Genomic DNA, 6,258 nt, shown 5'->3' with positions numbered 1-6,258 from the left:
AATAAAAAAAAAATAATGGACAAAGGACTTGAATATATGTTGCTCCAAAGAAGACATACAAATGGCCAACAGGTCTAAGGAATGATGTTCAACACCACTAATCTAGGAAATGTATGTCATACCAAACCAATGCATACCAATGAGATTCATTTCATCTCATTGTGGTCAGAATGGCTGTCACCAAGAGGATGTGGGAGCAAAAGGAATTCCTCAGTACTGTGCTGGCAACAACAGCAAGGAGGCTCTGCAGAAATGACAGGCAGAAGTCCCAGGGATCCCACTTTCTGTACACACCAGAAGGAAACAGACCACTTCCTGTACACACCAGAAGGAAACACCACTTCCTGTACACACCAGAAGGAAACAGACCAGTTGTGTCAAGGAAACTGTCCATTCCGTGTTTATTATGACAACAAGCATCACAGTTTAAAACATGGAAACAACTGAATCCCTGCCATGGATGAGTGGAAAAAACAAAGCAAAACAACAACAATGGCAACGACAACAACCACAACATGAAACCTAAGTGCACAGCATTCAACCTTTAAAAAACAGGAGGCCTGGCTGCTATGACCATATGGATCAACTCAGAGGACACACATGTGGAAGCCAAGAGAATTCACAGCAGTTGAGAGCAGAATGGTGGTTATAGGGGAGGTGTCTGCCCAAAGCTGCAGCTTCTCAGTGGTGCAGGATGAACAGGACCTAGGTGTCTAGTGCACAGCATGGTGCATGTCACTATAATGCTGCACTGGGGTAGGATACAAGAATACATACAGCTAACAGCTCTCTCTGAGCTGACTGTGTGAGGTGAGAATCTGAAATTTCACTCATCTATTTTCTTCCATAGTATGTTCACAGTGTTGTTAAGTTTGAGGATGACAACTTACTCCTCACTAAAGCAGGTAAGATGCTGTAGCTTAGAATGGGGCAAGGTGGAGAGACTCTCAGACTAACCTCAACAGTGCTTGTGAGAAGGGCACTTGGCAAGTGTCCACTGTCACACCTTCACATCTGCAGCACAGACCAACATCCCTGCCCAAGAAGGAGTTTCTGCCCTGTCACTGCACAGTGTCCTGTGCTGACTGCCCTGTCACTGCAGTGTCCTATGATAATTCTGTCCCTCCACTTGGCTGCAGGGGGATACTGGACCACCTTTAGAGACTTAGCATTTTGTACTTTTGGTTCAGTCAGCGGTGAGCATGTTTCCTAAGAGAGTGAGGATCCTACCTTAAGAGTTTTGGGTGGGACATGTGGTTGCTGTGACTTCAAGCTGGAGAGCCACTGCTCATTCAGGGCTTTACAGCATCTAGATGGAAAGTGGCCATGAGCCCACACACCACATTGCTTTTCCTGAGTGGGGCTCACTAACAGGGCTTCATTTGTGCAAACAATGATATCCTCAGGCACCAATATGGGTTTGGGAGCAACAGAATTTTAAAGTCATTATCTGTATATATTTTCCCTTTTCTTTTGCTGCCAGGAAACCTTTTCAACCTTTCTGCCTAAATTGGTGCCTGTTAATCACTTAGCAAAGTTCAGCGAAGAGCGAAGTCCACATGCAAATGCTGTAGGCTCAACATGTCACCATAGAGAGACTCTAACCATGCCTCACAGTGCCAACATGTGGGGCTCCATCTTTCATGCACTTGGATCTTTCCCCACTAACCTGCATTCCCTAGCCCTTACTTTTTGGGGACTCTCTCAGTGTAGCCCAGGCTGGCCTGGAAAGCACCATCCTCCTGCTTTGCCATCTGAGTGTTGAGATTACAGAGGTGTGTACTATTTCCCCAAACACACCGAGGTTTCTCCATGGCAGAATCTGTTACAGATTCGCCCTCTTATCTCTCCAAGGTCCATGGGTAATGTAAGCATAGACCCTATATAAAGAAATGAACGCATGGATTCTCCTTTTGAGGCAAAGGAGGGGCCCTGAGGAAACCAGAGAGAGAATCAGAATGTGGAGTAGAGACTGGCATTCTGCCCCGCCTCCAGTGTGTGTGTGTGTGTGTGTGTGTGTTTGTGTGTGTGTGTGTGTGTGTGTACATCCTTTGCTCATGTGGAAGACCAGACGAGAACATCAATGTCTCCTTAGTATTTTCCTCCTTAGTCCCTTCACACACTGAATCTTAAGTTCTGTTTGGGGGTTAGCTTGGCTGTCCAGCAAGCTTCACCAATCCTTTTGACACTGCCCATGTATTCTGTCTCGCTCAGCACTGGAGTTACGGATGTCCACAGCCATGTCCATCTTTTTTACACAGGCACTGGGGTTCCAAACTCAGGACCTCATCCTGAAACAGTAAATGCTGTTATGCACTGAACCATCTCCCTAGCTACTTAGGACAGGCATTTTTATTATTATTATTATTTTCTTTATTTACATTTCAAATGCTATCCCAAAAGTTCCCTATACCCCCCCACCCCTGCTCCCCTACCCACCCACTCCCACTACTTGGCCCAGGCCTTACCCTGTGCTGGGTCATATAAAGTTTGCAAGACCAAAGGGGCCTCTCTTCCCAGTGATGGCCAATTAGGCCATCTTCTGCTACATATGCAGCTAGAGACACAAGCTCAGGGGGTACTGGTTAGTTCATATTGTTCCACCTACAGGGTTGCAGCCCCCTTCAGTTCCTTGGGTACTTTCTCTAGCTCCTCCATTGGGGACCCTGTGTTCCATCCAATAGCTGGCTGTGAGCATCCACTTCGGTGTTTGCCAGGCACTGGCATAGCCTCACAAGAGGCCGCAATATCAGGGTCCCTTCAGCAGAATCTTGCTGGCATGAGCATTAGTATCTAGGTTTTGTGGCTGATGATGGGATGGATTCCTGGATGGGGTAGTAGGACAGGCATTTTAATGCCACCACAGGTCTGCCCACAGGTGACTTGCTGTGCAGATAGGACAGTGTGCAAATGGTGGAGATGATGGCATAGATGCTGGGCAGCAGGCCATTCAAGGGACATCTTGGACTAGAAGGCATGAAGGTCCCATGAGTGTGAGACTTCCCTAATCCAACTTGTCTGTGCAAAACAACATGTCTCCCAAGAGGAAAGTCTTCTCTAATCTTATCTTGAGATTCCACAAATGACTGGGAAAGGAACAAGGACACTAGGGCCATAGGCACATCCCTTCTGTCTCTGTCCCCTAGCACGGAAGGAGCTGGGCATGTCAGAGAAAACCTGCACCTCTGTTGTTGACCCTCACCCTGTCTTGTCCCCTCTCCCTCCAGGTGCTGAATTTTCTCCAAACCTGTGTGTGGTGTTCACCTGTCTACATAATACCAGTGGGATGACAGGACCAAGCCTTCAGGAAGGGCCCAGGAAATGGCCCCGAGAGTAAGAACAAAGAGCTGCTCAGAGCAAACAGCACACTTGGTTCACGTGTCCCGGATAAGGACTTCTGATTTTACAGGCCTGACAGATAATCAAGGCCTTATTATACTGGGTGTCAGGCAGAGGGTAATATTTTCAGAGGGCAACTACTTAAAAAACAATTTCTGTCACACTGGCTGCCCACACGTCAGGCCGCCTGCCTCTGCGCCACTCTGCTGATTTGGAAATAAATTATGCTGATTGCTCCCGATATGAGGGGAATCCATCATCATCTGCCTTTGAATTCATCTGGCCACCCTGTAATCCACCCTCTTCCTCTGGGGTGTTAATGAGGCCTCACAGCCCTCCCCTGGGGGCCCTGTGCTGGGCTGCCATGGGGGGGGGGCTGGGCCCCTGCACTCCTGGGGCTCAACCCTCAGCCTGCAGTGTGTCCTCCACTTTGCATGTGATTACACTGAGCTTAGCCCCTATTCTGAAGTTCCAAGAACGCTTGCTGCCTGCTGGCTCCTGGATGGCTTTCTCTTTACCAGATTTATTGTTCCAAAAACTTTTCTGCTCTGAATGATTTTGAGCTGGAGAACTGAATCGAAGTCCCCTCCTTATGGACCCTCTTCCTTTAAGTCCAGTGGTTATGTTCTGTGTTAGTATAAGTAGTGTTTCCTTCTAGTGGATTTGAGGACCTTGAAATTAGCTAGAATGTTAGGTTTCAGTTACTGAATGCTTATTGCGTTTTAAGACAAGGGCAAGATAAAATGATAGACACAAATGTGTTAGGCCCCAGTGACAGTCTTGTCTGTTAGGGATTCTCATTGTAGCTGTGTGCACATGGGCAGCCTGCAGGGAGGGTTGCTGGCCTTCATCACATTCTCAAGTGGTCTGTGACCACTGAATAACAAATGGGTGAGCTAACTAAATGGGTAAATAAAAATAAATCACCGAGTACCACAGGGGCACACATGGCTGATGCACTGTCAGTACACAGCACCGGCAAGGTTGTGTGAATTCAGATGTGATCCGACAAATGTTCCAATTTTCCTGGTGATCAGAGGCAGTTAGAGATCAGAACCTAGGTCCACTCTAATCCAGGGTGTTCTTCCCATAAAGCCGCTCTGAAGCTTCCCACTGAAACCTAATTCTCCCTCTGTGCTTCATGCTGGCTTATGCTGAGAGTTGCCCTCATATTCTCCCGCATTGGTCCCCACTCTAACCAAGGATAGTGAAATGACTGTGGGGGTCCCACTTTCTCCTCCTTTTGTGTGCTTGGCAGTGTCAGCTCAAAGAAGATCCAATCACTAGGTTGCAGCCATGTTGGGCCTGTCTCTAGTGTTCTGGTTCTGTTTTGTAAGAGTGGCAGGGTCTGTGAGACATGGGCTCTGAGCACAGTGGTTGAGAGTGATACTCCTGCTTTGAGAACCCCTGAGACCACTTCTTAGAGAGATGAATCGCAGCAGCCAGGGTACAGGGTCTGCAAGTCCTTGGATTGCAAGGCAGGACATTGCAAGGCAGTAGCATCGTGATAGGGGCAAGGACTGCCATGATGTGAGACTTCAGCATTCACAGGGGACCCATGCTTGACCTTGGCAGGGAGGGACACTCACTGGAGCCTAACCACACGGCTTCATTTTTGCCTTCCTCCACACAGAGGCTTTCCATAGACAACTGGACTGGGGTTTCCTGTTTCCCAGGGGTTTTCTGAGTGTTAGGTGCTATGTGTTCTTCGTAGCACTCAGCTCAGCTAAGGCCACTCCTTCAGTCAGAAAGTCTATGCCATGTCTGCTCTCCCGTCCCAGTTCTCCCGGTATGCATGTTTCTCTGTGTATCTCATCCCTTCTCTTTGTTTGCCTCTGTGTCTGTGTTTCTTTTCCCCTCAACCCCCCCCTCTCTGTATATGTGTGTGTGTGTGTGTGTGCACATGGGTGTATGAATACATGTGTACTTATATGTGTTAATATGGAGATTAGAGGTTAGCATTGGATGTTTTCTTCAACCCCTCTAAACGTTATTTTTTTTTTTTTTTTTTGAGACTGAGTTTCTCATTGAACCCAGAGCTCATCAATCTAGGTATACTGACTGACCAATGAGCTGTGATTGTTTTCTCTGTTTCCCCAGCTTCCATAGAGGTGCTAGGGTTTCAATAAATGTTCTCCTAATTATTCAGCAAGCCTTTTCCTAAGCCCTTCTTCACAGCCTCCATCCCTGGCTCTCACTGCCTGTAGTGGGTATTCCCCAAGGGTGGGGAATTTTCTCCCTAGGCACATTTTTGAACTTGAGAGACAGCAGTCTCTTTTCCATGCAGTGGGTGAGAAAGAGCAGCCTGTGCTCTGTGGACACAGAGAAAGGGCAGCAGGGGTGTGGACCTCCTGACCCTTCCCTCTCCACAGGACCATGGGTAGCAGGGCCTAGGTACTCTATTGACGGTATTCTTTGTTTCACAGAGTGGCTTCAAAGTGAAACTCTTCCTGTAAAGTCTGCAGTAGCTTCCTCAGGGAATGGAAGGCAATAGTGTGGACTTGGTTACTAACGTACATGGCGGGGTAACTGGCTGTCTAGCTGAATGTGTACATTATTAGCACTTGAGTTCTATCGCATGTGTTCTCCAGTGTTTTCTGCAATGAGATCCTGATATCCCTAAGCAGTGAACACCCCAGGCCCACATCTTGGTCTCTAAGACTATTCTGCAATAAAAGGAAAGAGGACCTTGGAGAAATGATTAATTCAAGAGCTGAGCAAAGCAAGGCCTGGAGAGTTGACAGAGTAAAACCTAGGGCCAGGTGGGTGGCGCGCACCTTTAATCCTAGCACTCGGGAGGCAGAGGCAGGCGGATTTCTGAGTTTGAGGCCAGTCTGGTCTACAGAGTGAGTTCCAGGACAGCCAAGGCTACACAGAGAAACCTTGTCTCGAAAAAAACAAACGAGAGAGAGAGAGAGA

Source organism: Mus pahari, chromosome 2, assembly GCF_900095145.1.
Source record: "Mus pahari chromosome 2, PAHARI_EIJ_v1.1, whole genome shotgun sequence".
NCBI classification, from domain to species: domain Eukaryota; kingdom Metazoa; phylum Chordata; class Mammalia; order Rodentia; family Muridae; genus Mus; species Mus pahari.
The sequence above is the reverse complement of the archived record's forward strand: the minus strand, read 5'-3'. Positions refer to the sequence as shown.